Source organism: Spinacia oleracea, chromosome 3 (genome assembly GCF_020520425.1).
Source record: "Spinacia oleracea cultivar Varoflay chromosome 3, BTI_SOV_V1, whole genome shotgun sequence".
Classification (NCBI taxonomy): Eukaryota; Viridiplantae; Streptophyta; class Magnoliopsida; order Caryophyllales; family Amaranthaceae; genus Spinacia; species Spinacia oleracea.
The window spans coordinates 112491420-112507128 of record NC_079489.1 but is presented as its reverse complement, the minus strand read 5'-3'; positions in this window follow the sequence as shown (position 1 = coordinate 112507128).

Genomic DNA, 15709 nt, shown 5'->3' with positions numbered 1-15709 from the left:
AATCTGTACTTAGATTTCATAAGCTAGCTTTCTTTTTCAAGCATTTATTTGGATCCACAAATCCTATGACATACCATGTACATAGTTTATTCCAACATTTTATTGAGGAATTGTTTTGTCATCCAATTGCCATATGTACCAATATGCAATCATTGCTTGATTTATAGACTTGAGCATTATGATTATGCATGAGGTTTCAACACAATCCATGCCATGAATTTTCTTGTAACCTTTAGCAACTAATCTAGCTTTGTGTGTGAACACAATTCTATGTTTGATGGTTTTTATCCTTAAAACAAATTTGCAACCAACAGGTGTTAACCTATTCTTGCAAATCAACAAAATTTCAATTTTGTCATCAAAACATTTGAGTATGTTTTATGGCCTCTAACCATTTAAAACATTTGAGTCTATATATGGCCTCTAACCATTTTAGGGAATCTGGGTTTCGTCATAGCTTTCTTACAGGTCACAAACTCATTAATCTACATGATAATAGTTTGACTGCAAGTTGTAGGTTTCTTCACTATTTAATAGAAGAATCTCATAGTTTCATTGACCTGATCTCTATGTTTCTTCACTATCTAATAGAAGAATCTCATAGTTTCAGTGACTTGAATTCTATGCCTACTTGGGTATAGAACATCAAACAATAGAATATCAATAGCCACTTAAAAGTCCTTTGAATATTCTGTTCTCCTTGAACCACTTGTAAAGTCTTCTAAGAGATGTCTATTCTTTAAAGCCACTTGTAAAGTCCTTACAGAATAAGTTCGGATTTTCTGAAGCACTTCGAAAAGCCTCCGGAATGTCCGTTTATGTTTGTTGTTCGCCTCGAAGACTTTCGAGGTCTTTTTCTCCCACTTGTCATTTTGGAAACGAATCTCCAAAAGGACATTATTTCGAGCAAACAAACATTATGTTCTCAAAAATTCGTGGTAGAAACAATACCCTTGTGTCTCATCACAATAAAACATATATCTTAGACTTGGGCCTTAGTTTGTTGAATAACAAACACTAAGCTCCCACTGAGTTTAGCAACTCTTTAGATATATATATTTGAAAAGATATCCTGAAATTACTTTTCAATAGCTTTGACAAATTTGGTTTAGTTTGGTGGTAGTTGAGCATTTTGTTTTAGAAATTATAGGAAAAGTCTTTATGATTCATCATTGATCGAATCAAGTACTAATTGACTTCGATTATTCCAACTAAGATATGCCATATCTTATGGACCTAGATTGTGAAATTACAACACACAATCATTGATGATCATATTTGGTCTCAAGTAATCATCAACATGATCTAACCTAGATCTTTATGATTTCTTGCCAAGTGGATTTTATACTTCTGAATCTTTGAACTAGCCAAACAGATTCAACTTATATCACATTTGATTAAATAAACCTATATTCACTCAAATCCATGTGAAATAATAAAGTCATAAAACCTTTCTTTAGCTTTGAACTCTATCGTCTAGACGTTCTAACAATAGTTCATATTCTTTGTTACTTTCAACAAGTAAGACTAGCTTGTCTTAAGTTGATCTAGAAATCAACCAACTTTCAAAAGTCCATTAAAATAGAGGTTGTGAATGTTAACTTGTTGATATGGTCTAAGAAACAATGCCAAAGATTAATGGAACTCAAATCAAGGGTTTGATTTGAACCTAGTAAAGTTTTTATTTAAAGAGTTGTTTGTTTTAATCAAGCATATTGACTCAAACCATAAATGACCATTTTATTCAAATAAACAAACAAACAAACAAGCATTGTTTTCGTTCTTCTGAATGTGAGTCTTTCTGTGTTTGAAGCAGAAATTTAGGTATGCTGATTATGGAACAAAATAGCCATTAAGTTCCAGCCTTTGAAAGGACTTAAAACAAACTAGATGACCCTACAACTAATGTAGCATTGCCATGCTTCATTTCCCACTTGTAGGTCATTAGTGTATCCTAGCTTCCATTGTTTGAGTTATTACCGAAGTAAGAACCTCAAGCGGTATATGATACCAAGGAAGTTTGATTGCTAGGTCACTTCTCTTTAAACATAAACTTATAGGTAGAAACGGAATCGTAAATTCCTTTCATATGTTCCTTTGTTTTCCTATTTCTTGTACCCTTTCTTATAGTCTTAAGAATTGAATTCTTTAGTGTTGACTTTTATACTTTGTTAGACATGTCCAATGTCACCAACAAGGTTCTTTACCATTTTAATTTATGTTGAATATTTTGTTTCAACTAGATGATCTTACCAGAAGCTTCTAAAGTTCTCTAAGTATCGATCTATTCGAATGTCTAGGGACTAGACTCATTCGAGAATTAAATGGACAAAGATATTAGGTTGTTAACCATTGGTAAGGCTGAGCGTTTAAACTCAATGCTTTATGATCTCAAAACTACATTGTATTTTGAATTCACAAGCACCAATTGGTTTGCCATTCGATTTTGATATTCGAAAACAACCATAAAAGTCGATATAAGAAACGTACATTTTAAATTGCTCACTTTCTCTCTTTTCCGTGAATCGTTCTTGGATTCACTACCAATCGAGGAAAATTACTGTTACCTTTCTAAAAGGATTTATTGCAGTGCAAGATATTTAATTATAAACAATAATTAAAACATACATTGAAGCATGCAAAGTCTAAACATTTATCATGAATAATAACTTGAAAATTAAAGCAATCATGCAATTTCAACAAGTTATTAGCATTTTATTCGAATTTATTGTTCCGGCAGGTGTGAATAAAATGATTCCAAGATCCTAAAATCATTGAAGAACTAAGCACAGTTTGTCGAATTAATCCTAAAACATCTTAGGTAAGCAAAAGCCTTTTGCTAATAGTCTAGAAACTATTCTTGGTTGATAGGTACGTCTAAGAACTTATTAGGTAAACCTATCGATTTTGCCACGACATAAAAGGACTCCTTACTTATATCGTTGAGTTTCACCAAAACTAACATGTACTCACAATTATTGGTGTACCTTGCCCCTTTAGGACCAATAAGTAACACCTCGCTGAGCGAAAACTATTACTAGATTGATGTAAAGGATATCCAAGCAAGTGTATATTTTGGCATGGCACCTTTTAACTCAATTTTTAAGTTTGGAACTTAAGGCTCTTACTATGTTGGTTAGATTTTAAGTGAACTAAAATCCTTAATCATGCAACATAATAAAGCTTTTGATCTCATGCATTTTAAGACATATTTAAAAGCAATAAATAACTTAAAACATGCATAAGATAAATGTGATCTAGTATGGCCCGACTTCATCTTGAAGCTTTAACTTCAAAGTCCGTCTTGAAAATCTCCGTGGGAGGCACCATTTTCTTCAAATAGGATAAGCTATAATTAAAACTAATTACAACTATTTGATGGTACGCAGACCATATTTGAATTGAAAAACAATTTTGTTACTTTAGACCAATTACATTCAAATTAATGGTACGCAGACCATATTTTCTATCCTATTTGGGCCATACTAGTCACTTCATAACCTGCAAAACAGTACATATACAATATATACCATTCACCCATTCATTATCATGAATGGCCCACATAGCTGGTTAGTAAAACACATTATGCATCACGTAAACATTTGCAGCAATTAATCAAGGGCACCAATAATCTACCAATTATTCAGTCCTTATTAATTCTAATCAAGTTGTTTTAACCTTAAGGATTTGTAGACCTAATCAAGAGTTTATGACTAAAAAGGGCTCCCACTCAAACCAATAAATTCATATGCTTTACTAATTTTAAACATAAAAATGTATTTCTAGTCTAACCGGAAACATACAAATTTAATTAAAATTTAAAGCTCATATAAATTTATAATTGAATCCAAAAATTTTAATTTAATTTCAGTCGTATTTAAATTAATTCATGATTTTAATTTTAGTAAAATAATTAGAATAAATAAAATTTATTATAATTACAATATTTAAAATTAAAATCCAAGAAAATAATTTAAGTTATTAATTTAAAAATTAATTAAAATTACGTAAACTGAAAATTTCAAATTAAACATTCAAAACGATCTAATCGCAACGCAAACACCCTACGCATCGCACGCCCATGGGCCACACGCACACAGCCATCGCTGGCCATGTGCGCGCAGCCCATGCGCTGCGTCGCATAGCTGCTGCCTCTACCCTTCGCAAGCAATCGCGCGAGTTGGTGCTCGCTGCGCGCGCGCCAGCGCTCGATGCACGCGAGTCATCGCTCGCTGTGCGCGCTCGCCAGCGCTCGATGTGCGCGCTCGCCAGCGCTCGCTTGATGCGAGCCAGCGCTCGCTGCGCGCGCTCGCCAGCGCTCGCTTGTGCGAGCCAGCGCTCGCTGCGCGAGGCATCGACGCTGGGCGCAGCACTCGTGGCACGCGAGCTTGCGCTCGCTGCGCGAGAGGCAGTGCGCGTTGTGGCGCAGCTCGCTTGCTGCCCACACGCGACTGCCGTGCCTTGCCTTCGCCCATGCCCATTCGTCCATAGCTCATAGCCCACGACACAAGGCAGGGCTGCTGCCTTGTGCTCGTGCACCATGCCCTTGCTCATTGCATACGTGCCGCATGGGCGACGAGCTCCTTTGCTCGTCGTCACATGCCCGCACTATACAACACCCCTTAAGGGTAACACGTAGCGTCCATTGCTTTGTGCGTGCAAGTTATATGAACGAATCGCATAAAATTTAAAAAAATTATATTTAAAATTAATGACAAATTAATAAATAATATTAATTTCATAATTTTAGGGCGAAAAATCGAAAATTTATTATTCAATTGATTTCCGATTAACATGGATTCAAGCTTAGGTCATAAAAATTTAAAATTTATCATAAATTTACAATTTTTATGGTGGTTTTTAATCATAGGTATCTAATTAAATTATAATTAATTATGAAAATCAAATTAATTCTAAATTATTATAATTTTCAACAAATTAATCATAATTACAAATTAGATTGCATAATTAACAAGGCTAGGCATTCAAACATGTTAAACATATAGAGTAGGTCAATCAAAAATTCAAGATTTATCAACAAGAATCGCAAATATTTAATTTAACATCTTAAATTTACGAAATTTTGCATTCGAAAAACTAAAACCTTCGAAAAGTCATAGTTAGGCTTCGAATTTGAGAATTCTGGGTTCGACAGAAAAATTTTAGAATGCCTTTTACATGCGGAATTGACACAAAAATCACTCGATTTGGATGAGTAACGAAGAAACTGCCGAAAAACTGCGTACGTATAATTAAATAAACGCAATTTGCAATTAATTAACAATTACGAAAATTAATCACCCCTTTTAATTCTTGCAAATTTGTAATATTTAACCATGTTCATGCAATTTAGATTACGAAAATAATAAGAGGCTCGTGATACCACTGTTAGGTTATGATACATATGACAATTCATAAATCATGCGGAAACAACCATTAAGCCAGGAATACATATTATTTACACATAATCATATAGCATAGTTTAGATGCATACTCTTTGTTGCGTGCCTTCCCTAGCTGCGCCCGAACCGAACAAGAACAAGTCTTTAGGACTCCAAGTGTCGTCCCTCCGTAGATAGTCCACAGCACGTCCGGATCCGCCTTAAGATTGACCAACTAGAATCGCCCTTAAGGTACTAATAATTTCGGCACTTTTAGGCAAGGTATGTGACTGAATTTTTCTCTCAAAAACTCACTTTGAATACTTAAAACTCGTTATAAATTGTGAACCCAGGCCACATATTTATAGGGGTATGGAAAGAGAATTGGAATCCTATTAGGATACGAATTAATTAAATTAGAATCCTAATGAAACTCTTATTTAATTAATTTATCAAATAGAATTAGGAATTTAATCATTAAACGAATCCTGTACGTTTTAGGTTTCGTATGTGAACACAAACACCCACGCACGCACAGCAGCCCACGAGGGGCGCCATGCGCGCGCGCGCACAGCCCGAGCATCGCAGCCCACGACTGCCGCAGCCTTGGGCGCGCGCTGGGCCTGCCTTGCGGTGGGCCTGGCGCAGCCTTGGGCTGGCGTGTTGTGGCGCGCGTTTCCCTTGCTGGACGTGGGCCTGGCTTCGTGCTGGGCCTTCGTCTAGCAAGCTCGTCCGATGCTAATTCGTACGACGCGCTTCCGATTAATTTTCCGATTCCGAAATTCATTTCCGATACGAACAATATTTAACATTTCCGATTCCGGAATTAATTTCCGTTTCGAACAAATATTTAATATTTCCGTTTCCGGAATTATTTTCCGATTCCGATAATATTTCCGATTCAGACAATATTTCCGTTTCCGGCAATATTTCCGATTCCGGCAATATTTCTATTTCCGATAATATTTCCGGATACGAACCATGTTTCCGTTTCCGGCAACATCTACGACTTGGATAATATTTATATTTCCGATACGATCCATATTTCCGTTTCCGGCAATATCATCGTTTCCGGAGTATTCATTTCTTGCCTGTGACGATCTCAGCTCCCACTGAAACCAAGATCCGTCGATTCCGAATATCCATAGATGGAGTATTTAATGCCATCAAATACTTGATCCGTTTACGTACTATTTTTGTGACCCTACGGGTTCAGTCAAGAGTAAGCTGTGGATTAATATCATTAATTCCACTTGAACTGAAGCGGCCTCTAGCTAGGCATTCAGCTCACTTGATCTCACTGAATTATTAACTTGTTAATTAATACTGAACCGCATATATTAGACTTATCATTGAATGCATACTTGGACCAAGGGCATTATTTCCTTCATTTGGTAACTCCAAAAAATAATTAGGAGGTCTTAACATAAATATATATAGATTTATTAATAGATAAAGGGTCGCCTTAGATAAGGAAATGCTTAAAATAATAAATAAACAATGCCGTGACGAACTAGTCGTTATTTGATTCTTTCGATACATTAAACCCTGTTAATTTATCTAACACGACCCAAAGGGGTTTGTTTTCTTATATAATTTCATGAAAACGGTAACGCAAATAAGTAAATAGAGTGTCCGAAATTACTGATATTTGGCAACACTCGCTCTCTTGATTCTCTTACTTCCAAAGTCAATTAAGTCTTTATGTTTACCAATTCAGTAACTCCTAATTAATTAAGGGTCGCATTGGATAAGGAAATTGTTTAAAATAATAAATAACCAATGTCGTGACGAACTCGCCGGTATTTGATTCGTTCGATACATTCAATCCTGTTAATTTATTTAACACGACCCAAAGTTAATTAGGTCTTTACTATTCCCTAATTAGTAACTCCTAATTAATAAAGTGGAATTACAAAAGTATTTGGTAACTCCAAAAAATATTTAGGAGGTCCTAACAAAAATAGATATATTTATTAATAGATTAAGGGTCGCATTAGATAAGGAAATGCTTAAAATAAAAAATAAACCATGTCGTGACGAACTTGCCGGTATTTGATTCGTTCGATACATTAAATCCTGTTAATTTATCTAACACGACCCAAGGGGGTTTGTTTTCTTATATAATTTCAGGTGAACGGTAACGCAATTAAGTAAATAGAGTGTCCGAAATTACCGATATTTGGCAACACTCGCTCTCTTAATTCTCTTATTTCCAAAGTTAATTAAGTCTTTATGATTCCCAATTCATTAACTCCTAATTAATAAAGTGGAATTCCAAAAGTATTTGGTAACTCCAAAAAATAATTAGGAGGTCCTAACATAAATAGATATATTTATTAATAGAATAAGGGTCGCATTAGATAAGGAAATACTTAAAATAAAAAATAAGCAATGCTGTGACGAACGTGCCGGTATTTGATTCGTTCGATACATTAAATCCTGTTAATTTATCTAACACGACCCAAAGTTAATTTGGTCTTTACTATTCCCTAATCAGTAACTCCTAATTAATAAAGTGGAATTCCAAAAGTATTTGGTAACTCCAAAAAATAATTAGGAGGTCTTAACATAAATATATATAGATTTATTTATAGATTAAGGGTCGCATTAGATAAGGAAATTGTTTAAAATAATAAATAAACAATGTCGTGACGAACTCGCCGGTATTTGATTCGTTCGATACATTAAATCCTATTAATTTATCTAACACGACCCAAAGTTAATTAAGTCTTTATGATTCCCAATTCAGTAACTCCTAATTAATAAACTAGAATTCCAATAGTATTTGGTAAGTCCAAAAAATAATTAGGAGGTCCTAACATAAATACATATAGATTTATTTATAATTAAAGGGTCGCATTAGATAAGGAAATGCTTAAAATAATAAATACACAATGTCGTGACGAACTTGTCGGTATTTGATTCGTTCGATACATTAAATCCTGTTAATTTATCTAACACGGCCCAAAGTTAATTAGGTCTTTACTATTCCCTAATCAGTAACTCCTAATTAATAAAGTGGAATTCCAAAAGTATTTGGTAACTCCAAAAAATAATTAGGAGGTCTTAACATAAATATATATAGATTTATTTATAGATTAAGGGTCGCATTAGATAAGGAAATTGTTTAAAATAATAAATAAACAATGTCGTGACGAACTTGCCGGTATTTGATTCGTTCGATACATTCAATCCTGTTAATTTATCTAACACGACCCAAAGTTAATTAGGTCTTTACTATTCCCTAATCAGTAACTCCTAATTAATAAAGTGGAATTCCAAAAGTATTTGGTAACTCCAAAAAATATTTAGGAGGTCCTAACATAAATAGATATATTTATTAATAGATTAAGGGTCGCATTAGATAAGGAAATGCTTAAAATAATAAATAAACCATGTCGTGACGAACTTGTCGGTATTTGATTCATTCGATACATTAAATCCTGTTAATTTATCTAACACGACCCAAGGGGGTTTGTTTTCTTATATAATTTCATGTGAACGGTAACGAAAATAAGTAAATAGAGTGTCCGAAATTACCGATATTTGGCAACACTCGCTCTCTTGATTCTCTGATTTCCAAAGTTAATTAAGTCTTTATGATTCCCAATTCAGTAACTCCTAATTAATAAACTGGAATTCCAAAAGTATTTGGTAACTCCAAAAAATAATTAGGAGGTCCTAACATAAATACATATACATTTATTTATAATTAAAGGGTCACATTAGATAAGGAAATGCTTAAAATAATAAATAAACAATGTCGTGACGAACTTGCCGATATTTGATTCGTTCGATACATTAAATCCTGTTAATTTATCTAACACGACCCAAAGTTAATTAGGTCTTTACTATTCCCTAATCTGTAACTCCTAATTAATAAAGTGGAATTCCAAAAGTATTTGGTAACTCCAAAAAATATTTAGGAGGTCTTAACATAAATATATATAGATTTATTTATAGATTAAGGGTCGCATTAGATAAGGAAATTGTTTAAAATAATAAATAAACCATGTCGTGACGAACTCGCCGGTATTTGATTCGTTCGATACATTAAATCCTGTTAATTTATCTAACACGACCCAAGGGGGTTTGTTTTCTTATATAATTTCATGTGAACGGTAACGCAAATAAGTAAATAGAGTGTCCCAAATTACCGATATTTGGCAACACTCGCTCTCTTGATTCTCTTATTTCGAAAGTTAATTAAGTCTTTATGATTCCCAATTCAGTAACTCCTAATTAATAAACTGGAATTCCAAAAGTATTTGGTAACTCCAAAAAATAATTAGGAGGTCCTAACATAAATACATATACATTTATTTATAATTAAAGGGTCGCATTAGATAAGGAAATGCTTAAAATAATAAATAAACAATGTCGTGACGAACTTGCCGGTATTTGATTCGTTCGATACATTAAATCCTGTTAATTTATCTAACACGACCCAAAGTTAATTAGGTCTTTACTATTCCCTAATCTGTAACTCCTAATTAATAAAGTGGAATTCCTAAACTATTTGGTAACTCCAAAAATTAATTAGGAGGTCTTAATATAAATATGTATAGATTTATTTATAGATTAAGGGTCGCATTAGATAAGGAAATTGTTGAAAATAATAAATAAACAATGTCGTGACGAACTCGCCGGTATTTGATTCGTTCGATACATTCAATCCTGTTAATTTATCTAACACGACCCAAAGTTAATTAGGTCTTTACTATTCCCTAATCAGTAACTCCTAATTAATAAAGTGGAATTCCAAAAGTATTTGGTAACTCCAAAAAATATTTAGGAGGTCCTAACATAAATAGATATATTTATTAATAGATTAAGGGTCGCATTAGATAAGGAAATGCTTAAAATAATAAAACTCTTTGCGTCGTTGTTAGGCCTCCTACGACGACAATGCTCGGCACTAAAAAAAACCGAACATGCTAACAATTATGAATGTCACACGGGCAAGTGTTTCGAAAATCCAAAGAATGACCAAAAAAAAACTAAAAAGTGTACCAACAAAAGAAAGAGTGAAAAACCAATAGAGAGAGTCGAAGTCTAGACTAAGTAATGCTTGAAACTTTGGGAACCTAAACTTTAGCTTAACTTATGCCTAGGACTGGTCCTGCCACTTGGTGCCGATCAGGGAATCAACGGTTAGTGCGTCTCGAAGATACACCGCCAACATCAGGTTTAGTGACTCCAAGCTCCGTCCGTCGTCCCTCATTTCAAGGATCTCCGCTTCCCCAACCTCGATTCGCACCTTCAAACATGTCCATCGAAGATTTGCGAGACCAGATGGTCCAAATGACCCAACTTATGGGCCAATTGAAAATGGAAAATGAAGCTTTAGCGGCTGCGCAAGCCAAAAATGACCTCGATAACGAGAAGAGGATTGAAAAAATGGTCCTACCGCAAACCATGGGGAGCAAGTACTTCTCCCTCGATCCTGAACCTTTTCCTGGCAAACTAACAGAAAAGTTTAGTTCATCTGACTTACCAAAGTTTAAAGCCATGGACAATCCCCGTGATCATCTATTGAGCTTTGTGAATGCCATGAACTTGAAAGGCGTGGACAAGTCCATGTATTTACCTGCCTTTCCTTTGTCCTTGGAACCTGTGCCGCTCAAATGGTACTATTACCAGGACCCTAAGCTCTTCCCCACTTGGGAAGACTTTGTCAATGTCTTCATCAAGCAATACTCGTCGAACATGGATTTTCAAGTCACCATGCGCGAGCTGGAAGTTCTCTTCCAAAAGAAAAATGAGGGTTTCACAACCTACTTTGCTAGATGGAGGGATCAGGCGGCCCAGCTAATCAATAGGCCTCCCGAAACAGAATTGGTCCAAAAATTCATTGACAACCTGGACCCGGCCTACAGACAGCACCTTAGGTACCTGGGACTCGACACTTTCAAAAGAGTTTATGATGTGGGAATAAAGATCGAGGATGATCTCGCAAAAACAATACAAAGTAAACCCGCATATAAAAGCAATACCTACAATAGGGGCAACACATCCCAAGCCCAAGAAGTCCATGTCGTAGAGGAGACTCCCGCCCGAAGAAGCCCTGGAAGATGGGTCCGAGACCGAAAGTTTGCCCCACTAGGGTCGACTTTGGTACAAGCCTTTGAAAGGCTAACCAATCAAGGAAAGTTGAGACCTATAGGCCCCACCCGTGACCCTCCTGTCAAGAACAAATTTTGGGTCGAAGGTACTTACTGCAAATTCCATCAAGGAAATGGGCATGACACCGAAAACTACTAGAATCTAAAACATACGATCCAGGACATGATAGATGATGAAGTGATACCTCTCCCTAACGTTGGCAAACCCAACAACAACAAGAGCCCACTCGCCTCTTGTCACATCTCTCTCGACCAACCAGAAAATGAGAATTTCGACCCTACGGTGTACATTACACCCTAAGGTGCACCACGCTGTAGTCCCTATGGATCGAATCGAGAGAGAAGTATGTGGTGTGTGGAATGATGATGCTGAAGATATTTACCTATCTCAAGTGTCGGGCCAGGACCTCTTTACTGAAACTTGGCCCGGGTATGCTCTCATTGACACCACCCCTCAGGAGCCCGAGGTCGGCAACCTCACCCGATCCGGAAGGATATACCAACCGGATATTCACCCACCTCCTATGGGCGATATCCCGGTTAGGCAAACTCCTGAGAATGGACGGCACACCACCGTCGCGGAAGTCATTGAAAATCCTCTCTTGAAACAACTAAAAAGAACCAAAGCCGAAATTACCATCTGGGATCTCATGTGTACTTCAAAGGAACATCGCGAAAAGCTTATTCGCTCACTCGACCTCATCTCAGTACCTACAGATATCACACCTGACTCACTGGTTAGCCATGTCATGAGAGATGCCGGAGAAAAGGCCATAGTTTTCACTGACAAAGACTTGCCCAAGGAGGGGGGTGCTCACAACAAAGCCCTTTATCTAGTGGTTGGATGCAAAGGACAAAACATCCCCCTAGCGCTCGTAGATAACGGTTCGGCGGTCAATGTTTGCCCATTGTGAACCGCCCATTGGTTGGGGCTAGGAAATGATGACTTCCAAACCTCCACGCAAGGGGTACGAGCTTATGATAACTCCCGAAGGCCTGTGTTGGGAAAAATCAACCTCACCATACAAACCGGGCCTGTGGCACGCACCATGGAGTTTCAAATAATTGACATCAAGCCCACTTTCAACCTCCTCTTGGGGCGACCTTGGCTCCATGACTTAGGAGGTGTGGCTTCTACCTTGCACCAAATGGTTAAACTTAACCATAACGGGGTAATACTAGAAATCCGTGCCCCTCCTCTCGACGTCAGTTGTACTATGGTTGGAACGGCCGAAACTGCAGACGACCTTTACGGGTTTCAAATGGAAGAAACAATCCAGTTCATCGAAGATTATGATCCAGCATTCCTAGACCCGCATGCATCCCGAGTCATCCCTAGAATGTTGTTAGCTCAAGGTTATTTCCCTGGAACCCCATTGGGCATAAGAAAGAAGGAATGCACATTCCATCCTTTACCCAACAAATCTACTCCCTTTGGCTTAGGCTATGAACCAACGGAGGAAGATATTGCTGACCGCCTGTCTAGGCTACGCCTTAACAAGGCCAAACAAACCACCCTCCTTTCCCCATATCAAAGAACCCTTAACGGGATGTTCGTTCGGGAAGGAGAAGGACACCCATGCTGTGATTTCCCTGAACCTTTCGTTCAGGGTGGCTTGCTAAAACCAGGATTTGAAATCTTCCATGACTGCCACACCTTGGATGAGGCACCCCACCTCACCAAGACTAAAACAACTGAAATATTGGATGACCAGGCTCTATGGACATTGTTTAACGAATCGAGGCCTATGGAGGACGAGACTGTGACGACTACCCTAGCTTTACAAGATGAAGGTTTCGATCCAACCCGGTTAATCTCTCCTGCATCAACACTAGAAGAGATCGAGAACGGATGGGTGAAGACATATCAGTGGGTCAATGCAAAAGGAATAGAATTCAAGATGAGTACCGGTGAAGGACTAAGGTTTTACGAGACTAAACCCAAGGCTTGAGCCACATAAAGCACCATAGTAAAAAGCGCCTAGTAGTTCTTTAGATTGGTAGAAAAATAATAAAGACTTTAGATGGTCCTAAGACCCCTTATAATATAGGTCAAGTTTGTTTCAGTGTGTTTTCCTTACTTTCCAAATTAATAAAGGCGTAATATTTCTCCTAAAATTTTATTCTAACACTAAGTAAACACCAAATGTACTTGCAAAACAAAAAAATAAAGAGGCGGCCCACTCTAAGGCCCAACAAACGAGGCCCATTCGGTCTTGAAATAGTGCTATGGGAACCAGTTCCCGAAACCCACAAAATAAACCGCACCATCCCATTCATATCCCCAAAAACCTAAAAAGTCAACCAGTGTTATCACAAGAGTCAATCCATGCAACCCAAAAAAAAATCAAAGGAAATCAAAATCCAAGACAATGCAAATGTTACCAAAAAAACAGATTCATAAAACATAATTCCATCATACCCTTCACTAACAACGCGCACCTCAATCCACCCAAAAAGCCTACACAAAGATTTTCATATCTTCCACACCTTAATTCCATTTTCAAAGACGTCTTGAGTCACGGATAGAAAAAATTAATCCGGACAAAAATGCATCTCACGCTAATAGTCAAAAAAGCCCCCGAATTACCCTCAAAATTGATTTTAAATGCATGCAAAATCAAAGCACTAAAAAAGGAAAAAAAGAAATAAATGCAAGAACACGTGAAGCAAAGCGTCAAAATTGCGAACCGCCCATTGCTTGGGACTAGGAAGCGATGACTTCCAAACCTCCACACAAGGGGTACGAGCCTATGATAACTCTCGAAGGCCTGTGTTGGGAAAAATCAACCTTACCATACAAACCGGGCCTGTGGCACGCACCACGGAGTTTCAAATAATCGACATCAAGCCCACTTTCAACCTCCTATTGGGGCGACCTTGGCTCCATGACTTAGGAGGTGTGGCTTCTACCCTGCACCAAATGGTAAAACTTAACCATAACGGGGTGATACTAGAAATCCGCGCCCCTCCTCTCGACATCAGTTGTACTATGGTTGGGACGGCCGAAACTGCGGACGACCTCTATGGGTTTTAAATGGAAGAAAGAATCCAGTTCATTGAAGACTATGATCCAGCATTCCTAGACCCGCATGCATCCCGGGTCATCCCTAGAATGCTGCTAGCTCAAGGTTATTTCCCAGGAACCCCATTGGGCATAAGGAAGAAGGAATGCACATTCCATCCTTTACCCAACAAATCTACTCCCTTTGGCTTAGGCTATGAACCAACGGAGGAAGATATTGCAGACCGCCTGTCTAGGCTACGCCTTAACAAAGCCAAACAAACCACCCTCCTTCCCCCGTATCAAAGAACCCTTAACGGGATGTTCGTTCGGGAAGGAGAAGAACACCCATGCTGCGATTTCCCTGAACCCTTCGTTCAGGATGGCTTGCTAAAACCCGGATTTGAAATTTTCCATGACTGCCACACCTTGGATGAGGCACCCCACCTCACCAAGACTAAAACAGCTGAAATATTAGACAACCAGGCTCTATGGACATTGTTTAACGAATCGAGGCCTATGGAGAACGAGACTGTGATGACTACCCTAGCCTTACAAGATGAAGGTTTTCGATCCAACCCGGTTAATCACTCCTGCATCAACACTAGAAGAGATCGAGAACGGATGGGTGAAGACATATCAGTGGGTCAATGCAAAAGGAATAGAATTCAAGATGAGTACCGGTAAAGGACCGAAGTTTTATGAGACTAAACCCCAGGCTTGAGCCACATAGAGCACCATTAGTAAAAAGCGCCTAGTAGTTCTTTAGATTGGTAGAAAAAATAATATAGACTTTAGATGGTCCTAAGGCCCCTTAGAATATAGGTCAGTTTTATTTCAGTGTGTTTTCCTTACTTTCTGAATCAATAAAGGCGTAATATTTCTCCTAATAATTTTATTCTAACACTACATAAACACCAAATGTACTTGCAAAATACAAAAATAAAGAGGCGGCCCACTCTAGGCCCAACAAACAAAGCCCACTCGGTTTTTGAAATAGTGCCATGGGAACCAATTCCCGAAACCCACAAAATAAACCGCACCATCCCATTCATATCCCCAAAACATAAAAGTCAACCAGTGTCATCATAAAAATCAATCCATGCAACCCAAAGAGATCAAAAGGGAATCAAATTCAAACAATACAAAGGTTGCTCAAGAAAAAAAACTCATAAAAAATAGACACCGCCCCCCGC